General features: G+C 34.0%; 1 protein-coding gene across 16 annotated transcripts in view; it reads right to left on the reverse strand.

Moving 5' to 3' along the window:
* LOC105330717 (muscleblind-like protein 1) overlaps positions 1-23,745 on the reverse strand; it is a 98,788-nt gene that overhangs the window by 61,747 nt on the left and 13,296 nt on the right. For 13 of the 16 annotated variants that reach the window (XR_900538.4, XM_011432604.4, XM_011432602.4 and 10 more), the window contains exon 1: positions 2,370-2,529. The gene's annotated coding sequence lies outside the window, so the exon portion shown is untranslated. Of the gene's footprint in view, positions 1-1,424; positions 1,530-2,369; positions 2,530-4,880; positions 4,972-23,745 lie in introns of those variants that run through there. The other 3 variants (XM_066068559.1, XM_034472934.2, XM_034472940.2) reach the window with 3 other exon arrangements.

A 23,745-nucleotide genomic window follows, 5' to 3' on the forward strand; every position in this document is an offset into this window, starting at 1 on the left:
AAATATCAATAAGATTGACTCACTAACGCTGCGGTAAATCTATGAGTGTATTTTCCTATGACCCGAGTTTCATACTATTCACTTTATTTCGACTTCCTTTAAAATGTCTTCAGCACCTCACAGCTTGTAAAGTGTCAAACAAAGTCAATATGCTTATCCTAAAAAGAATTTAATGTTTGTAGCTTTAAGTCTAGTGACGAAATATACCCCACAGTAGAAATATCACTGATAACGTTCCCTATCAACCATTAAATAATAACTAAATTCAGATATATAACATAGATCAATACTCTGTCATAATGAAATGCACAGGTTTCTCAAATTTCTACTTAACATATCATTAATGAGATAGACTTACTATACCTAAGGCTGCACCGATCTCATATATACAACCATTTGAAAATTGTCATTTGAAAAAGTTGAAAAAATGAAAAATGAAAATCCTCGTAAAAACCCATTAACCTTTAAAAATCGATGAAACCTGGTATCAGTTTATCCTGGGGACTTATCAATACTTTTTGAACTGTGTATGTCAACAACTTGAAAAAAACCAAAAACTCAATAAAGCGTCAGGTCTCATTTACAAAATGAGCTTGAGAGAGAGAGGCTCAAATATATCACAGGTGAAAATGACGAGGCTCAGGTCTGAGGTGAATGTTTCTCTTTCGGATGTTTCAGGAGCTAGTATGAATAACAGATCAATGGGTAGGGTATTAGATTTCTGAATGATAGCACGACATCAAGGCTTTTGTTCCCAGAGTTTAAAAAAAGGGAGCTACATTGAAAAATACAGGAAAAAAGTCACAAAATTATTACGCAGGAACGCCAATAGTGCAGCCACAACAAGCAAGGTCTGTGTTACTCGTTGTAGTAAGGAGATTATCACCTAAATCTCTAAGTCTGATTTTTTAAAATGGGATTACCTGTTATATATTTTGGGGGCAAGGACTTTAATTGTGATTGTCCAGGAAATCCTCTTGTACAATTAAATCCAACAAAGAGTAGCATAAATATCCAATAAAGAGTCGTATAAATTATTGTTTTAATGGATTAGCCGATTATACTCCGAGTTTGTGTCACTTTAATTAATTGCTAACAATTCTAAAACTTCTACAGATGAAAAACACATAAGCGAATTGCTGCTATACTACCTAATGAAAAAGTTGTAAACCAGAGAGAGAGAGAGAGGGAGAGAGAGAGAGAGAGAGAGAGAGAGAGAGAGAGAGATATTTTCAAATTGACAGTTCATCAATAAGATCAATTCATCTGAACATGAGAAAATTAAAACACAGAGAGTAATCTGACATAAAAGGACACCGGACTCTTGCCCTCCTGGTAGAATACACACATATTAATCAGCTGTTCTCCTGAATAAATATTTCCCTAGGGGCACTGACCCAAAGGATATCAGATGAAAGGCTTACCCGCATACCCGATCACCACATCTTTGTCCGAGCAAAAATACAGAAACCGCCACCTCTTTTAAGGTTTTATTTTTCCTCTTCCAAATCCACTTCAGTAAAATGTTTCTGCTCCAGAAAAATCAAGCAGACTATAAAGATGAACAGTTTTTTTTTTCTAATGAGAAGCGATTTTCTGACACATCTCAGCACTTTTACAGAAGTAACGATAATACTTTCAAAATGGTGAATTCTGCCATTAAGCTTACAGCGACAAGGAAAGCATGCGGGATCAAATCATTACAACTCTGACTAGTCAAATGTACAACTGCTTGCAGTGAAATGTTAATGCGCATGTATTCAACTATTTTTTTCTGCCTTTCAGTCACGTGTGCGTTTTACAATGAATTATCTACCTGTGGAAAAATTTTATTCTGATTGACAAAAAAACAACTCGATCTGGTTGACATTACATCCTCAACCTTCAATTTCCAAGAAACATACAAAATTAAGACATCTGAGTCTCAACCACGTTTCTTTTTAAAAGATTTGGTGCGTTTCACACCGTAACAGAGAATAAACTGACAAACATAAAACCTAGCCCCAAACGAAACCAACCACCGAACCCTTAAAGTACAGTCCCGACGACATGTTTCTTTTGTATTTCTTTTTACCCACAAATCAATGGGAGAGAGAGACACACACATCAGATCAAAACGAGCTTTCATTTTGTTACTGAAACCTGCAGCTGTCTTTCCTTTAATTCCCTCTCTGGTCAGTCGCCAGGTATAAAACACCTGACCACAATAGTGAAACTAGGCCTCTCAATGGCTAGCCAATGTCCTCAGGTGACCCCAAATGACCACAAGATTCTCAGTGCTCCCGCCAATGTGTATCTAGGTCACACCTCCCCCAGCCTGCTGCTAGAGACCCCATACAGTCCCCGTCAATAAACATTGAATCTCTTACCTGTTTCTTTCATCGTCTGAAAATCTCAACAGATATCTGAGTCATTGTGGAATAGCACTGAATTATTATCTCTGGCTCACTGTCACTTCACAGACGCATGTCGTTCCTCTATATGTGTCTACCACACTGAAATTAACCTAGACACAACGTCAAGTGCTATAAATAACCCCAGCTTCTGATTGGTTTAAAAGGAAACAATATTTTTTTTTTTAAATGAGGCAGAGCATACAGAGAGAAGGGAAAGAGACTCATCAATCTCACTGGCAGATGTTTTGATGGCCCAATCTCCCCAAAACAGAATCATTGTGCATAGTTTCTTAAATCTAGTATAGATCTCAAATAAAACTTGCATTTCACATGTTCTCACTTTCTGATAAACTAGCCAGGAATAGAATCTCTAGGAGATAGGTACACCGGGAAAAAATCTGTGGCATTGGCTCCCATTAAAATAGCTGGGATGCCATCACATATAGCATTCTCCTATCTCCGACTCAGCATCCTCTCCCGTATAAATGAGTATACCAAATCCCTCATCACTCACCCAAAATTCACATTTTTTTTTTTATAAAAATCAAGACTAAATGGGCATCTTTACGGTATGAAAAATTATTGTGTCTACGGCACTGTTTTTCTTTTTTATTCTTACAGCGAATTACTATTATATTTTTTTTTCCAAAAGCTATATAAAAATGCTTTAAATTTCTACTTATACCATTCCTTATAAATACCTTAATTTATATGTAAAATATTTAATAAAATTGTCCATTTTTTGGTCAGTAAATTCTATCCCCCTTGATACGCAACACGGACATTTTCCTATATTAAACAAATGATCTTATTCGTTACAAATTAATCAACTATAAGAGTGTTTGTCTATTTGATATTGAGGAAGAAAAAAGAGAATTTCATATCAGGGAAGAGAAAACCTGTTCTCCTTATTAATAGCCAAGGTTTTCTTTATTCTAGCTTAATAAAAAAAATCAGTAATTTGCAATAAATTAAATGATTACTTAAAAAAAAAAACAAGCATGTTTACATCTTAACAATGTCTAATCAGAAAGCAGAAATATTAATTGAACGTTGAAAACTAAAAACCTAAAATTACACCAGTGCTGCGGCAATTAAGAATGGCAGATCATTAGATGAGAAGTGAAGGGTTTTTCAGTGCAATATACCAGTATATATTTTATTAATCAGTTCTGTAAATGCACCTCCATCCTAATGAAATTTAATTTGATCTTCCATTCAACACAAACAACTAATCTTTTGAGTGCCAGTCCCTACTGCTCCTTTCTCGTTAATTAATCCTAAAAATTAAGTTTTGAGAGGAATATTACAATGCCATTTATTTGTATTCATTTACTAATACTTTAATGAGCAAACTTTATATTAAACCCAATGTAAAAATCATTCAACTTAATAAGTGTATATACCAATCAAGAATAGTCATTATTCTATCAGGAAATTGATTTGAAAAATTAAACAAAGCTCAACAAAAAAGTTTCAATTAGTAAATTTTCTTTCTACACTCTACATGACAAATATTTTATTTGTAGCAAAATAAAACATCCTAGAATTTTTTTTCATAATTGCAAGTGCATCAAGTTTTCAACAAGCAAAATTTAGCTGCCACTTATAGGACATTTTGCTACAATCATTATTTTTTATATATCAAAAAGATAAAAAGATGTGGTGATTTTGTAATATTTATCATAACAATGACCGCTGCAAGCATTAAATATTAAATGTTCACTCTACAGAAAACTGCACTGTTGCATATTTTAATTTACCTTATATCCATTTTTAGTCACTAAATTTGCAAAAATTGGGAAACTGTATAACTTTATTTTTATTTGTCAGTCATTCTTTGGCAATTTAGGAATTTTCTTACTACAAACAATACCGGATATAATTTCAGCATATCAAATATTTTGTGATGTAAAAGTGATTGCGAAAAAAGGGAAAATCAGATCATAGTGAAAATTACCAGATATATATATGGTATGATCCAAAAAATGTAAATCTTAATATGATAATTTCTCTACATTTTGGAAATTCTGTCTATGTCATTTCTATATATACCAAGTCACCAAACAAACAATAACTATCTGCATGCGTATCAATTTATTTTGGTTGTGAAAATAATACATATTCTTAATTCCTCTACCACATTTATTCCAATGATTCATATTCTTTCATGTATGCGTTTTCATGTATGCATAAATAATATCTCAATCTGCAGCAGATTTTTAACAAATTGATTAAGAATAGAATCAGTGATCAAGTAGAATCTACTGCGAAACACATGTACAACACAGCTTCGCAAAATCTATATATTTTAGTTAATGAAAATGAATTTGTCATGAATATTCTATTGCTCATCAAATGCTCATATCTTCAGGAAATTATCTAATTTTTCACTAAAAATATCTATCGCCAATAGTTTTTCAAAATATTTCTTTGTGATATTTGAATTTTTCCAACAAATTAATTTTAGAATTTGTTACGTACCTTACTGTGTTACAGGGCAAGACAGTGGCTATACAAACACGTAACTGCAAGACATATGCCGTTTTGGAGACTTTTCAAGTCCATATGTCATCTACAAAAAATATATGCAATGAAAAATAAATAATTATTTAAAAAAGACACCCTTACACCAGACAAAACTGTAGAAGAAGGCAGATTTTCATTGTACGGTAAATATTTATACATGCATTGTTGACATGGAGATGTGCAACTTCAGATTTTAAAAACTCAAATTACCAAACTCTATCTAAATTTCAAATACTAAGCAAGACAAGGCCATACAAGAATATGCATGCCAATGGTGAGGCATTCTAAACATACATTCTGTATTATGTATTTCTGTTAAAATGGAAAAGGAAAAAATAAATTATGATGAGACCGCATGTACAACCATTTGTAGACCCATGCTGTATTTTAGAGAGAATGGGATGCTGTCAGATTTTTTTTATATCTAAGGGTTACGGTAAATAGTCTATATTTTACAGTTTCTTTATAAATCTAACCCATTGTCTCACAGGTATATCCCAATTAATTAAGTTGATTGTCGCTTAAACCATTGTTCTGTCCAACACCTGTAGACAACAAACTTGTGGAAGATAAAAAATAATAAATCAGGGTGATTCTATTTCTAATAAAATATATATGAACAAAATAGGTGCCTCATCTCTCTGTACCCTTTTCTAAATTCAATCTATGAACACAGGTTACAAGTTAGGTTACACATTTGATTTCTTGGTCGCTGGATCCGCGTGCACTTGCCTAAGGGCTTTCCAAAAATTAATATTAAAAAAAAAAATCCCGCATCCGGAAATTTTTGTTCCATTTCTCGCTCAATTATTGGTTCTTATATATTTTTTATAAGTAGTGGTTGCGCTTTTTAATACATTTTTCATACCAAAAATTTCCCAGTAGATTGTCAGCAAGTTAAACAAGTAAATAATGCCTATACATGTGGATAGAATTAGCATTCAGGATGGGTCCGTTACAATGGCGAATACAGTCACCACCGTTTTACTGCTTTTTATTGTATTTCAATGGAAAAAATGACATTTTAAAATAAAATGTAATCGCTCGCCTCTTTTTTTTGGGATGTCGTCTCAAAATCTTAAAATTTCACATTTTTATTTTAAAATAATTCGTTAGCTCGCCACATTATTTTTTTGCCTAGAATCCGAAGATCAAGCTTCAAATTGGTGTGGCTTTAGGTACAAAACTTAAAACTTATGCATAAAATCTCTCCTTAAAATTACATCCATGATGGGTTTTCATTATTATTAATTAGTACATATGTGTAATGCTAATTACACCAATTTTTTGTTGTAATACACAACTTGACATTTCTTAACTACACGTATTAGCCCCAGGACAAAATTAATTGTTCTCCTTTTGGAACATTATTTTGTTCCTAGTAATTTTTTACTTAAGAGGAGGCTAGAAAATAGACGCAGTATTTATAAGACCATCCGAGGGCTGCTATAAAGGCAAAATTCAACATGAATGGAACGGAATCAAAAGGCAGAAAAATATGAGTTTTAATTTTGATTGATCATGAATTGGCATGAAATGATGAACTATACCCCAGTAATCGTATTGTCATGCAGCTGACACCCAATTGCTTCTATTCTCTCGAAAAAGTAAAATTTTGTTTTTTCTCATACATATTCCAATGATATATCATTGATAACGCACAAGAAATGGTTGGTACAGAAGTATTATACGTATCTGTATTCTGTTTTAATTTCGATCTCTCAAACTCTTGGTTTCCAAAAGTTTTATCAGTGTTGTCACCAACAAGGTTTGAGTTGTTGAGGTTCATCTGTTACAGTAAATATTTCAGTAACTGATGCAACAGATAAAGTAATCCAACCCCATGTAACCCCTGAAGTAAGCTCCCTTCTATGGCCAACAATATCTGTATACAATACATTGAGAAAGTTAAGAGGGCTCAGTGGCCAGGGCCACTTTTAGACTGTATTGATCTCTTTTAAAAGGAGAGCTCTATATTAAAATTCAGGAAAGTACCCAAATATAAAAAATTATTTATTATCAATTTTTTCTTTACCAAATAATAGTTTACTGAGGAATCATTCATTAGATTTCGTGGAGGCTCAATTTTCGTGGAATTCATGGGTACCTCTCATCCACGAATTAACATCCTCCACGAACTAATAAATCAGGGTTATAGAATCATATTTCCTTTTGTAGGTATACGAAAATACACGAAATTACTTCGATCCCACGAACCTATAAAATTTAAGCAATCCATGAAAATTGGCCCCCACAAATTTTAATGATTCCACAGTATAGCTAACTACCGTTTTATATATATCTTAAAGTTTAAGGTACATCTGATGGTTAATTTGATGACCATCCAGCCTCCTTCAGGAGGCTCCATGGACGTGGCCATTTTTATACTATTTTGATCTCCTTAAAAAGAAGAGCTCTTTATAGAGATATAGGAAAATATTATCAAATTTAAATCTAATATATATGGAAATCTTATTCACCAAATACAAGTTTTTAGCCTAATACTTCATTTCTTAAAATTTTCTATAGTATTTAATTTAAACAATATTTTATTTCAAAATGAAATAGAACCATTTTAACAAGACATTGGACTTTCGGTAGTTGTGTCAAACAACGGTTGGACGTAGCTATCTATTTCTTGCATCAAATCAAGTTAGCAATGACGCGGTTTCAAGTGAACTATGCACTGATTGCGTAGTCTTAGCTCAAAAGCCAGACAAATCTTGTTGATTTCAAAGAGCAATGGCTAAGTGGCCAGTAGTGAAATAGAGAGGCCTACCTCACATTGCTGTTTGACACAACTACCCAAAGTCCAAGCTCTTGTTAAAATGGTTCTAGGATCAGACAGCAGGCACGGCCTATTTTTGTCCTCTCGGACTCCCTAACTTTTTGGTAGATCTGATGGTCAGTGAATTAGTTGATCACCCAGCCTCGTTAATAACAAATACTGATTCAGACCAATTGTGTCATAACAAAAGTGTTGATTGGCATACAAACAAATAACATAGCTAGTATACCTCAGCATCTTTAAGTTAATTCTTTCTGTTGTCCACTTCATCTATCTAACTCTGTATCAATTATTAATGGGTTTGGATGATTGTTTTAAACCAAGCATTTAGTTTTATTCCATGAGTAAAAGCATACACCCATTTATAATTTATGTCTTTATAGGCAATACATAAGGACAACACCCATTTAAAAAAAAAAGTTTATCTAAACCTGCTCAACATGGCTTTTATTCAAAATAGGGGCAATACAAAGGTCTTCAATAATTTTTTTAAGATGACGTGTCACATGTTAACTTTTTTTTCCAAATTAACATTGTGATTAGTTTATGTACCGCAGTAATATGGCTACGGTATGTCAAGGCCAATCATTATTGCGCTGTATAATCTTGACAGATTGTTCCCAACTTTACAAAATAAGTAAGTTTTAAGTACAAAATAAGTACGTTTTTAAGAAAAAATAGGTACGTTTAGCATTCTGATTTGATCAATTTGAAATGAGACTCTGAATCTCGGTAACTCTCTCTCTCTCTCTCTCTCTCTCTCTCAGATGTTTTTTTTTCTACAGATAATATATATTTTTGCAATAAAGAAATTATTTAAAATATTTGTAAACATGACTCTTATTCACCGTAATGAACAGTAAATGCAAGGTCACCATAAGAACTCCCGCTACCACCTCAAGGACATGGTTACTAACCCTGCAGTAATGTTCCTCAAGTGTTTTGTATCAATTCAAAAGAGGAAGAAATTAACGTTTATCAGGCCTAGTGGCTTTGTAATCTCGGAACACTCCAGGAATTCACTCCACAGGAAAAGGAAACACTCCATTTCACACCCAGGTCCGGAAACTCCCTTCTACTTACTACTGCTTCATCAAATGGACACCTCTGTACAAAAACCAGTGTCTTAGCCTTTATATCTGCTGCTTCATCACCCATTATGCATTATATTAATAAGGCTAGAGGTCCTACTTTTCTAAACTAATGTCAATGCTAATTCTATCTTCCCTTTCACACGTTATCAATTTTGAGTTTAAACTTTCTGAATTGAGATATAATAATTTTGCACAGAGTAATGTTCAAGTACATCAGCGATCCTTGAAAATAATGGTGTTTTTGGCTGAGGTCATCATTGTTTTATGGAATGGAGAGATACTCCATGTTGACCGGCATTGAAAAAATATAACGGAGCATCATTATGATGTCACAAGTAGATTTTAACCAAACCTAAGCAATCAGACATACAGCAGAAGGTCATACAAAGGAGCAGTCATATTTCAACAAATAAATACATATTCTAGACTACATCTTGGGAAAAAAATGAGGAACATCCTCCCCTCTCCTCCATCTGCTCTCAAATTGTACCCATAAAAACATTGCACAAGCTGTTTATGATTATTTTATAATCCCATTATTACCGGGCCATTTACTTTATTACATATTGAACTAATGTTGTTGTTTTTTTATCTCAAATTTTAATCAAGGCAAAGAATAATTTATTCCTGCTGAGACCTCTTCACCGTATATTAAAGGTCTGGACAATAAAGGGAGGTCTGGTTCTCCTATTACGCTGCTTTAGCTGGTACCTCCCAACACTGCACCCCCATCAGAGAATAAACACACACACATACGTGATATATTGATCTACAACCACTCAGCCGCCTCATAATGTTTATTTGTTGTCAGACCACATACTTATCAATAATATTCTTGTTTATTTCTGCATTCCGCGACACAAAGGCAAGCATTGTTTGGGGAAATACAGTAGCTGTTTGTCTTGCCCTCAAGTGGCCGCATCCCCCCTAGCATCCTGTGGGCCTTCTGTAGTGTTGCCAGTTTGCACCAGTCATTGTTTAGAGCTATGCTAACAGCCGCTGACCTGAGAGGTTTATGATTTGAACATAATTACACTAATTGACTGCAGCTGTTCAAAGGTGTTTTTTTTTCCTGAACAAGTACATGTCAATTCATTGCCTTTAAAATTCTATACTATCAGAAAAACCCTGTTGAAAAAAATTGACTTTTTTAGTAGCTTTTGCCACTTTGGTGTAATTGTGGAATTTAACACAGTCCGACAGTTAACATGAAAAAAGTGAGATTAATTGCACTTTTCACTTACTCTCTCAAAAGCTCCCATAAAAAAATCAAAGGTATGGGAGGGAGAGAGAAGAAAAACAAGTCTACCTGAGCTTAATCCCTCTGCAAGCTGTCTGACAGGTGAGTGACCTTTGGCGGTGACCTTGGTAGGGGTCAGTGACCCAAGGGCAGTGGGGCGAGGACTTTTGCTGGGCTATTGAATGTGCATCAACAGTCACGGTTGATTACCTCTGTGCGCGTGAGTGACGGATGATTATTGTGTTTTATCTCATACAAACAACAGTGGTATCGAAAATGTACATCTTGAAATTAATATTGAGAGATTCCCTTCTCGAAGGCTGGAATAATTGATGCAGTGCTGTTCATCAATGTAAATGTTATCCTTTTTATATATATCCTATAAATTTTTCATTCATGTACTTGGCTGAATTTCTTTACATTTTTTTTAAAACTTTACACTCTATCAAAAAATTTTTTTTTAAAAAATTAATAAAAAATGAATCACAACATTCTTTTTACTCCATGTTTTGTAAACACTACAGCAGTTTTTAAGAATATATCTCATGCACTATGAATTTGACTTGGACAAGTAAATCAAGGAGTAAACATTTGTCTAGGGGCACTGAGAAAGTTAATAAACCAGAAACATCAATGAGATAGTATCTTGTTAAGGTGTAAACAGGTCTCAAACACACCAGACTCCGCAATCTCTCCGGAAGATTCTAAGACATGATCGTATCTAATCTCCCAAAATCACACAGGAAAATCGACCAAAAATACATTGATTGACAACTAACATAATTTTCACATTCTCATCAAAGGAAGGAAAGCAAAATATGCCTTAAAAAAGATATAACAACTTTCACCAACCTTTTCCAAGAAGTAAGTTAATTATAATACATAATCATATCTAAAATTATTTTTTAAAGCAATATTTGATTTTATTTAGAAGAAATGGGGGAAAAGTAATATAGATGAATCAACAAGTTTACTGCTTGCAGATGCTGAGATACATATGTTAATGAGTAATAAATTGTGTAGAGTTCATGCTTCTTCTGTCAAACTAACCCTCTGTAAATGTATGTGCAATTTGTCTATAACAGGAAACTAAGGAGAGCCCTTGACTGACATTCTGAACAAATACTCTTTTTTCCGCAGGCAGTACACACAATTAAGCCTCAATCTCTGCAGTCATCAGCAGAAATTAAAATTAAGATTTCTTTATCAATGTCATTTACTGTTTTATGTGTTTTTAATTAATTTATTCCTCTTTTTTCAGATATGGTTGGGGGGGGGGGGGGGGGGTAAAGAATGGATACCAGGTCTGGACATTTAGCCTCGACCCACAGGTTACTTACAAGTACGGTACTGTAACAGATAAATGTATATTGAACTTCGATATCTCGAACACTGATATCTCGAATACTATGGATTTGTAAGTCCCAACCAATTTTTTAAAAAAATTATTACGCTCAATATCTTGAATACTCGGATATCTCAAAGTTTTTAAACAGTCCATCTAGATCAAGAAAACAAAGTTTGACTGTACATTTCTGGTATAGGGACAAGTTTACATTTCATATACTGTATGAGAAAACTGTAATAGAAGATGGCAGTCATTGGTGGCAAATATCACACAGTGACAATAGGGTACTAGGGCATTGTGATCACAATTCAATATTTGGTAATCTACAACAGATGGGAGTTTATTATACATCAAGTTTGGACAATATATTATATACTTAGACATATAATCACAAATATATATATAGTTATATACTAATATAATCACAATTAATCCCTTATTCGAATGGTCTGTGCCTATTAATGGTATTATATTGGCATACAACATTTAACTTTTACAGTTTTACTTTCAAATCTGTTTCATACATTTTAAGGTGTGCCTTGAATGTACATAAAATCCATGTTCTGACACCCTCTCTAATAGAATTTAAGGAATTTTTACCCCTCTTGTGCTATCCTTAGATACAAGACATTGGTTTAAAAAATTCACTCAGAAGAACTGCAAATTCTTCATTATTTAGGTCAACAATCATCAGTAAATAACATTTTTTTTTCATAATAGTTGTATAATATCTTAAAACCAAGCCAGCTCCCTTACTCAGAAAACAAGCATTCCAAATGTCTTAGTTTTCTCAAGAAAATTGAGAGAAACATAAAAAATCAACTTTTAATGATGGCTGTCATTGGGCGAGTAATAAAGAAGTTTTAGGATCATATTCACAACAATGGATTCCTGCAGCTGTATCCATACATACTCGGGTTTACAGAAATGAACCATTGATGAGTACAGCTCACATACAGCTCAAGTGCAGAGAGTTCATGCAAGTAGAAGGGGAGAATAACTCAAAGCATAGGTCGGCTAAATTGACAAAGACAACAGATTTATACCACAATAATGTGAAAACCCTCAGAGGCAGTTCAAAAAAGACTGAAATTTTACATGTCACAGATGGTGAAAAATCAATTCCCGACCTGAACTGTAGTCCCAGGTGTGTTATATACAGACTGTCAGCACTCGCTCTATTCCCAACCATCAAAACCGAAAAACTGGAAACCAGCTTGTTTTTGCATGCAAGAAATATTTGCATTAGTCAATATGCCCTCTACATTTTTTCTCATTTTTTGGGGACTGGAAATGGTCCCCAAATTCCCTCATAACTGGACACAATAGCAAGAAACAATAGCAAGAAAATCTTTTTTTAATTGAATTTACATTAATGGTCATTACCTCTTTTTTTCGCAGGTAATTGAAATTGTACTCTGAGCATTTAATACTTTATCCTTTTTCTCTTCATTTTGCTTGAGGCATTTTAATTAGGAACCTATAGAGCTGAATTTTGACCCCAGAAATCTGGCTCCAAATCAGGTCCTCAGAGGACATTGCCATCCGTCAACACTATAGCAGTATACTGTAAATTCCTTATATTACGCGAGTACTTAATTCCGCGATCCCGCTGGTTTGTATCAAATCGCGAGAATATAAAATCGCAAACGCTGAACTTTTTTCTTAATTTCTTTTAGTTTTCAACTCTCAGTAAATAATGGCCAGATTTTAAAATCCTCGAAGGATGCTTCTCGCGATTTTACGCGGATATTAATTCCCCGCGTTTAATTAGGAATTTACTGTAACAATAGATGCAAAATGCTGGAATCTAATGTTGGACTTGGTGACAATGGTAGTTCCAGAAATAAGTAGTCATCAAAAACGGTATGTTTACAGCAATGGACTGAATAATTCCAAAGCTGTCAGAACTCCATGTCTTGACTGCCAGACTGTTTGTCTTCTCATTACATGAAGATAATTAACTCGCCAATAGAGTTGTGTTGTGTATCCAATACACTGTAGCCAAAAATGAGTGAAGTATTATTCTTAAAAAGATCGTGAAAATTACTTTTAGACCTGCGGTGCAAACAGATTTTGCGCTAAGAACTTGCAGCTAAAAATGACAGAAATGGTATAAATCACCAAAGTACATGCAGCATTATATATATTATATAACTGGAGGTTACCCCAGACCTAATCAAATCTTACATAGACTATCCATCAAAACTTCAATATACTTGGGGCACATCAGTTTTTATTGTCTTCTACCACTGCATGGGCTTTGTCAAATTTACTGAAATCACTCTTTTTACCATGCATAACTACAGGGAACTGAAACCTCTACTTTTATACACAACGACGCAACCAGAGGGGAATAAGAAATATATCTATATACCGGTATATATAATCCACTCAGGCGAATTAAAATTCACATACATACAATGGTACAGGCCATTTTGATAACTGTTACCATCTGCCACCTTATATTGTACCTAACTTCCTGGAACAGAATCCATGAAAAACCATCACATGCAAAACATACTTCACAAAGATGTACTTTAATAAAAAAAAAAAAAAGTTCCTGCAACCCAAACATTATTCACCACACAAAACAGCAGCCCATTGTTTGTAGATGCTATCATAGCAAATGATGTGTTTCACAGATAAGTTTGGAATTTCCTTACTTTATAGATTTCTAACTGTGCCATTTCTCACTGACTGAAAAGGGTACATGTTGGAAGTAAAAAAAGTAGGACATGAATACAATAGGACATAGATACAGCTTCTTTCTTCCATTTAAATTCTTTTAAATATTGGAGTATTCTTAACTCTTTTACAAATTCATCATCAGAAACCTTAAACTGCCAGTCTTACATAGAATTACTGACCAAAATGTGAAATGGTGATTCACAAATCTTTTAAATCTTCTTTACAATAATTCATCTACAGAATCATTTTTCACTTCCTTATTCTACACGATATTTAGTTCTGCCATTCTGCCATTTTGTGTCAAAATTAAGAGAACAAATTGTGAGCACAAAATTTTTAAAACTTCAAACATTTAGTTCACAACTACTGGTGCTTCTCAATATTCTAATATTTGTCTTTGTCAACAATTCCTCACATATACTATACAGTAGGGTCATATACTGACAATGGGTCGATCAATTAACTCACTAAACTTTCCTCTTTTTCATGAATAATTCATGCCCTTTTCCTATTGGCTCCTTCACACCTTCATGATGCGTATTCTACCAATCACAAAACACCAACACATTCACATAAATTAGTAACAGTTTATCTTAACATCCTTGTTTTCGTACCTCTAAAAACTGCATAGTTTCATCTACAAACTTGTAGTTGTGAAAATAATGAAATTAATTCATTGAACTGATGAAAATTTAGTGTTTTGGCCCCTTGATCAGCATTATATAAGCAAGTATTTCACTTAGAAATATGAGATTTCACTAACTGCCCTTAGTTCTTGGTAATACTTGTTTTAAGAGTACATTATTCTATTTCCTCCTTTCTCTGCACGGAGTACAACCCTTCAAACACTTTAGGTCATTTCTTCTTGACAGAAAGTATGCAATGGTGATTTGGACGATTTTTTTTTTACCTTTAATATATTTACAATTATTGATTTACAAATCACCTCTTTAACTGCCATGTATCTGATCCAAACTGCTTAAACACCAAAAAATCCACATCCACCTCTAAACACTGACCATCACGTGACCTCTAAGGTGGCAGGGGACAGTTTTTTTTATACAATTCATTGTAGCCAAGGGATGCATGTCTTCCGAACTCTGCAACTAGAATTTCCTCAGTTCCCATTCAGCACAAATACCTTTAATTCACTCTTTATAAGGCCAATCACCAATTTCTGAAGAAAATTACTAATCAAAACCTGTAAAATTATCTACATACTGGTTTTTATGAGATTTTGACCCTTTCATATTTTGCTAATTTTTCATGATTTTTCAGCTTTTTAGACCTCCCCCAGCTAATTCTTTGCAAAGGGTTGACCTTCCGTACCGTGTGCATGTTGCACTATCACATGTCAGAAACTTACCGGTGTATAGTTTACAATGTCCCATCCACCTACTTTTCGTGTTATTTTACCTCCCGTCTGTAACTTGCAATTTCACTGTGTAAAGTCAGCACAACAGTCATAGCCGCAGGTTTCGCATTTTACTTCTGATTCTCATGTACCTAACATAAGGGGCCTACATATTGCATATCAATTTCAACAAGAGACACCCCTCTAACTAATGATAATCATTAAAAATCATTTTATGAATTTTAGCAACACTCATAAGCCTTCAAATACAGCAACTCTCAATTTTACAAAAATATTGACGGGTACTTTATTCGAAACTGTCCCTTGCTACCTAAGCAATCTCATTGGTTCCTCAGTACAGTTGATTTGGTAAAAACTTTATCCAAACATTGGTCACAAACTAGCTAGAAAAACTGACTCTCACTATTGAATGCTACTTGCAGGAAGTCAATTAGATTCATGCTATAAATAAATAATTTCTTGCAACCAATATTTCATAAAACTTAGGTACAGCTTCATTATAAATATATGTACAAGCTTTTTTTATAAACACTAAAATATAGCTGTTAATTCTAGGAACAAAAAAATCCCAATTTATGGGATGTTTAATTAATACTGTGCAATCATAAGAATTCAATGTGGTTCAATTTTCATAGTATTGGTGGGTATAGCCCTCATGATCACCCACAAATGTACATCCTTGATGATCCCAAATTTAGAAAGAATCATCTTTCTTACTGATATTACAAACCAATGCTTCCACAAAATAACATCCCCATAAATAAACAAAAAACGCACAATCCGTGAAAATTGTAACCAAAATGTAAACAGAATCCTTTTACATGAGTACATAACATTCTATGGTGCTCTTTAATTTGTCAGTCATTGAGGAATGTTTGGGCAATAACAGGATATTATGCTATATATATAATTTTGTAGATGAATTATCGCAGAAAAGAATGATAGAAAACACTTCAACAACTGCACATTTTCTGAGAGCAGAAATAACGGAAATTCTCAGCAAGATTGTTTTCTATGCTCCTAGTCATTAGACAATACATGTATTAGTGTTATTGTTATACAATAGAGGTACACTTTGATTACACAAACAATGTCAGGGCCTGTTTGTGGCTGACATTAATCACCAAAAAGACACCCTGAAAGTATTCGTGCAACACTTCGATTCAGTATATCATATTGCTGAATCCCCAGAGAGTTGAACCTGCATCCCGGCTTGCTTTTTGTATACGACTGCACATGCTAATAGAGAAAATGGAATAAATGTGAATGACTTTCCCTTGTCTCTGAAAATTTTGTCTAGAAATTTGAACCCGCAACATTTGCCTTTCATATAATATATTGTACATGATCAATATGGAGATTGAAATAAAAGTGTCGATCTAATTGATCTGTTTCCCCAAATATTTAAACTCACAACACTTGCCTTTTATTAATCGCTGCACAATAAAATGAATCAAATAAATATAAATGTGTGTCTCTTAGTTATCTCTAGATCTGCATCCTAAAATGGCTCCCTAAGATTTTAACCTGCTACCCAAACCTTTCATAAACTTAGTACAGAATGAAATAAATTCTCCACTAGTCAGCCGGAGCCATTTTAATATAAATGAGCATTTAATCAAAGTATAAAATCCAAGTGTTGATTACTTGACATAAAGTGATTTATCAGTAGTTCTTCAGTGTAACTTACGATTTACTGCTGGCACTTCTTCAAGCTTCCTTAGGAAACGGTAAAACAATATTCAAAGTCCAAAGTTTAACTAGCTTATTTTTAAAAACTATGCTTTGAAATGCCACTCAAAATTATGTAGAAATGTTAATTATGTAAAAAACTGTGGGACAATAATTTGGAATATTTTTGAAAGAAGAATTTATCAAATGTAATCAATAATTATCATAAAGACAGTGGATCCAGCCAGTCATAAATTACTGCATTAGAAAAAAAAAATTGATAAAAATGTTTGGTGTCACAAAATGTTATTCCTAAGATATAAAAGTTAATTAACTTATTAAATTAGAAGTTTCAACTTTCAAAAAATTGATTAAGGCCTGTATAGAGCACCCCGTAACATTCAAACTCGTCTCCCTATTTATCGCAAACTACAGTTGGAAAGCTTGTACAAAAGCATGATTGATGGCCTTTCAAATCTCAAATTGCTTACACTACATGGAAAATAGTTTTTCTATGCGTTTTTATCAGTGAAAAGCCTCCATTTTGTGAGTCACCCTACTTCCTCTTTGTCTTCAGTTCCACGTGAAATTTCTGCAGCCCATGTCGGCAGCGCTTATTGTTTTAGAAAATTATCACAGACATGTTGCATAACTTCAGTTACAAGTTTTCATTAAAGGCGTTCCAAGACAAATATCGAAAAATATCTTTTCTTCAACAAATTACCAAAAAATCAGAACAGGATGTTCGTATTTGTGGAATAATCCCCCGAATGTGTACGATTTTCTTTTATTAGCTCACGACCAGGAAACCATTATCAAAGAACATTTAAATACAAGACGGAAAATTGGAATTGAATTTCTGTCAGGAATTTCAACAACAGACTATAATTGTTCTACAAGAGAAAGAATTCCACACAGTAGTTCCAACTGGGTATCCTACAAATTTGTTGTTATTTTGCATTTTTCGTAGCTATTTATATACAAAATAAATTCGTTCAAAAATAATTTGTCCTAGCTGATATTCATTTTGTTAGTAAAACTATAATGGGGTGAATGATCTATAAGAAATTACAAACAAGACTAAAAAATGGTCAGAGTGTTTTAAAATACCTGTCCTATGATGCTCAGGAATTACAGAAGCAGGTGTCGGGGCTAGCTAGTCACAGGGAAGGAAATCTCTATTTATTTACCAGAATAGCTAAGGAACCTGTCGTACAGAAGGTGCACTTAAATTTCACACAAATCATTTTTGCATTCCTAATGAATTCTTAATATTTGGAAGAAAATTACTTATCAAAGAAATCAGTGGATATTCTTGTAGTAATAATTCGGAAGTAGTAATTTTTGAAGCATTTCAGAGTTAATTGAACAGAAGATTTGAAATTACCAAACATTGTATAACTTTAATATACTGAACACTTGACGGAACCATCCGGATCATTGTAATATTCAGTCTTACAATTTATTCAGTAATCTGTAGTCTTATAATTAAATCAGTAATATCCAGACTTATAATTAAATTATACATCATGGTCTGGCACCAAAAAAAAGGTTACTTAAATCAGGCACTTGTAAATATTAGTTAGCACCATTTTTGGAGAGTTATTCAGTTTCTGAAATCCTACATCAGATACGTGTAATTTTGTTAGGCCCATTCTTGGTTTTTTGGCGAGTCCCTACCATATCTAATGCATGAACAGACACCTTAAAAAACCTGTCTGTCTGTTTCCTATGGTGAGTTATAACTGGCTAGACTTCGGCACTACATGTATATATGTATGTAAGGGGTGTAACAAAATTAGTCTCAACATTGGTACTACAATATGACCGAGGGGATTAAGAGTGAAAGCTATGGTGGCTGTCTCGAAGGATCAATATAGTGTAGTACTGTACACCTAACACACAGAGATACACAGATTGCCACATTACATATCATATAAAAATTATCACATTTGAGAGAGAGAGAGAGAGAGAGAGAGAGAGAGAGAGAGAGAGAGAGAGAGAGAGAGAGAGAGAGAGAGAGAGAGAGAGAGAGAGAGAGAGAGACTGGGGGGGGGGGGATGGGGGACCAATTGATACACAGATTGCCACATTGCATATCATATAAAAATTATCACATTTGAGAGAGAGAGAGAGAGAGAGAGAGAGAGAGAGAGAGAGAGAGAGAGAGAGCAAATTAAACTTTCATATCACACTGTGAGAGAAATAAAGAAAAGTGACATGGAGTAAAATGGTTTCAAGGACACACACATAGACAGACAGACAGACAGAACAGTATACATAATGTCCGTTAACAATCAATCCAGGGAGTCACCCATCAATGATAAAAACCTCAAAATGTGGTTGTCTGTGTCATCATCATAAAAGGCCGATAATGAAGAACGAGTTCAACCCAAACAAAAGGAAAACAAAGCGCTGACAGGATAAGGCTGTCAGACTGCCGGTGACCAAACGTAAATCAACGGACCCACAATTCATTTCTGTGTAGAAGCGCAATAAAGATTAATACAGTTTTTCTTAAAATAGAAGTTTGAATGTAAAAGTTAAGGAAGATCTTGCGATAATTATGATTTATTGGTTACAGTTTCAAAGCTTGACTTCAATTTTTTGCTACCATATGACTGTCATCTTTACCAATTTTTCTATTTGAACTGCAGTTGATAAAACATTTAATTAAATCATAAATACATGGTAAAAGGACAGAGAGAGAGTGTGTATTACACATACGTTGACAGTTCTCAAACACTGGAGTGGCCACCTTTCTAGCAACCAACACTGAATAGAAACCTGCAATTTTTTTGGGGGTGCAATATCATTAAATGAAAAACTTTATTCGTCTTTACAAATAAAAGACGGATATTGGTTGACACGCCCTTAATACTTGAAAACTTCTTTATTCAGTAACCTGACACTCTGTGAGTCCAGCATAATCCTGTAGCACCCAAACTGAGAAGTGCAAAATACAGTGATTCATCCAACGCTTTATTATCGGCGGAGTAATTTCTCTGCGTAAAATGCCTGCAAGGCTCTTTGAACAAGCGATGCAACAAGTCGAAGCGCTGCAGATCCGCTTGCACACACATACACTTGAAGGCTATAAAGTTATCAAATTAATTTTAAATGAAGCTATTCGGATCTATCAAGGACATGGAGAGAGCGCATCATTAATATGACTCATATCACACGAAAAGAGCAAGTTTTTAGACCCTTAACACCCTGGGATTACATCACAACTTCTCTCCACAATGGCGTGGAATCTCTCCCCCCTGATTTCTCCATTGTTCATTGCCTAACAGTGATAATGGCTCACGTCTCAAACCAAAAAAAAAAAAACAGATGAACTTCCAAACAAGTCATTAATAATAAATTTCCAATAATAGCTCCTGTAGTAAATTGAAATTCTTCATTTGTTTTGACACTATCTATTAAATCTGTTTTAAATTTCTTCTGTAAAGCTCCCTGTTAGATTGTCTAGACTAACACTGCAGAATAATCAGAGTTGTTCCATGTTATAACAACTATTTAATTTTGCTAACAACATACTATCCTTAACAATATAATTAAGCCTATACGTTTGATTACAACCTTCAATTATACTTGATTTCGTTATTTATTTTGGTAGGAAGTATGTCACAATATAAAGGAGTTCCATACCACCTTAACGTAGAAAAGCAAAATTTTCTACACCAAAATGAATGTTTGATATCATTTGACAGACAATTCTTTTTCAGATTCAATTATACTTTCCTTAAATGAAACTGTTGAAGTTAAAAAGTGATTTTAGTCAAATTTTGCCTTATTGAGCGTGCATGCATTTTAATTCTAAGAATTAAGATTTCTTTGAAAAATAACTATAAAGTAAAAACATATTTATTTTTATTTTTAAGATGTATCAATGTATAACCTTGATATTTCTTGCTCTCCTGTGCTCAACATATCAGTTTGTGATAGTAAAATACCATATAACCGTTTTTTTCGTGTCTTACAAAATTTGCGAAAATGGTGAAAATGTGTAGCATTTATAATCTGCGTCAGTCATTTTTTGCAATTTAAAAAGTTTCTTATAGAAAATAATATAGAATATAATATCTGCGTATTCAATAATTTGCGATTTAACAGAGATCGTGAAAAAAGTGAAAATTAGATCATCGCAAAAAATTAGCGGAATTACGGTATTCTAAATTTGTTACCACCACAAGTCTTAGACAGAGTGTTGAAAGAGTGCTGATGCTCCTTGTCTCAGAAAGGACTTATCATTCCATCTCACAAATGTGTACTGTTACAGAAGAACATCACCAGAAGATGCTCTGAGACGGATAGGAGGTGACATTAAAGGTCCTCTGCTTGGTGTTGCCAGAACAGACCCATGTTACTGTCCCATTTTCTTCTAGAGGTGATGCAAAGGTGAGCCAAATATACGGCCAAATCTTCTGTATCCCTGATCGGCCCTCTAGATAAAGTCTTGTTCAGTACGAGTTACACACAGTGAAGTCTGTATTTGTCTGGGCCTTTTTTGTCAGACTAGTTGTGATGAGCGGCCTGATAGTTGATTCCACCAGAAAGTAATGCACTATGTCTAATAACAAGCCTGCAGACAAGTTTTGGTGCATCTACATCCAACAGTTATGACTTCAGTATCCATCATTGTCTGCTTTTATAACTCAAATTTATGAGAAATTTGGATAAGAATGTCTGAATGTTGCATTTGCATGATCTCAACTTTATATTCATTTCTTCTATGGACTTTATAAAGAATATATAGTATGGAACTCAATGATTTCCCTATCTATTGTTTCAGCTTGATATTGTGGTATCTTAATATGCTCAGTCTCCATACTTTAAATTAATATCTCATTCAAACTCCTCCATCCCTCCTCTTCATGAAAAGCTAATGCTAATAAGTTTTACATAAAAGGAGATTAGACAGACAGATGGAGGAATGAATGAAAAGATGGATTAGTAAATAAAGAATTGGTCTTAAAAAAAACATGGCAACACAAGCTTAAAATCATTTGCAAGGCATAAACTACCTGAATACATGTATATACATGTATTACCAATTTCTAAGTCTACAAATGTTAATAACAATTTACATCAAATTAAGCTGTCTCTTGTTACCCCTATATTATTAACTTATAAGGTCTCTTCATATTGAAGAGTTCCAAAGAGCTCTTGCCTATAGGTGCAGTGGATCAGACAGTTGTGCAAACAACAAACAGGTTTGTTTAGGCAATTTGCATACACCCTAGCAAACTTAGGCAGGTAAAAAGGTAAAACAGGGAAATAAATATTGATGATCCTCAGATGACTCACTTATCTGATCCTCAGTTGGTCGAGATTCATTTAATATCATCTTATTTCGTGTTGAGGTGTCAAAGGGATTAAATGGATTAGTGGACGGCAACACAGACAGACACAGGAGCAAATCTGTCACCTTATTACCAACTTCTCTTACCATCGCATTTAAATTTGTACCTAAAAACACTTTAAAGATACCCCCCCCCCCCTTGCCAACCCCTTCGAAAACAGAACAGTGCAATTATTCAATGAACAGCATCTGTTATTTAAATTTTTCACAAGCACATTAATTTCTGTTATATTTTCACAGACTATCAATGTTTCTGTAATTTCAAAAACACCACAAAACAACTTACACAGGATACTGTGTATGAGGTCTTTGAAGTAAATTTTTTTTTTTTGAAAACTGAGAAAGAGCCCTCGAAGGGGATAGAACTTATGCATGGATCTATGTCCCTCCCACATTCTATCAAATTGCAGCATAACAGTTCAATCTGTTCAAAATAAAACTTTCAAAATCAATTACCAAGATCAAGTCAACACTGAGCATATCTCTTCTAAAAAAAAAGAAAAAAAAATTGAAAAAAGGGGGTGCAAAAACAGTGAAAGAAACGATATGGCTCCCTCCGGCAAAACGAATTAACTGTGAAAGAGACGAGGGCATATTTTTCAGACTGTTGTACATGACAACTCCATGTATAAACCAGACCAAAAAGCACAGCTAACTATAAAAAACACCGAAACCAAAAACCACCAATATCCAATTTCCTTCTTGATCCAACATACAAGACAAATTTATTGGTGTCTGGTGACTGACGGAATAGAGAGTTATGTAATGCGAAGGCTAATTCTTCCGACTGAAAGCCCAGAGAATTATGGCGGGTGATATATATAATGACATTATTTACTTGGGTCTAACAAACACCATCAAATCAGAGAAACCTTTATGTCTGCAGTCGTGAAAGAAAAAACAAATCCTTGTAAAAATAAATGCTGCTAAATTTACAGGCATCATTAGTTTGGTAAAAGGGTCCTTGTATAACTCTTATCAGTCAAATCTCTTAGGGGGGAGGTTCTATATAAAGTCTTTTATGATGGAATTAGATGAAAGGTTCTTGCTTTGCCAATCTTATACACGTTATAAAATGTAAAGTAATGGTTCAATACTCTCTCTCTCTATCACTTTATCTTTCTGTCTTTCCTCTGTCAGTCTCTCTCTCTCTCTATCACTTTATCTTTCTGTCTTTCCTCTGTCAGTCTCTCTCTCTCTATCACTTTATCTTTCTGTCTTTCCTTTGTCAGTCTCTCTTTCTGT

This window comes from Magallana gigas, chromosome 8 (assembly GCF_963853765.1).
Source record: "Magallana gigas chromosome 8, xbMagGiga1.1, whole genome shotgun sequence".
Lineage (NCBI taxonomy): Eukaryota > Metazoa > Mollusca > Bivalvia > Ostreida > Ostreidae > Magallana > Magallana gigas.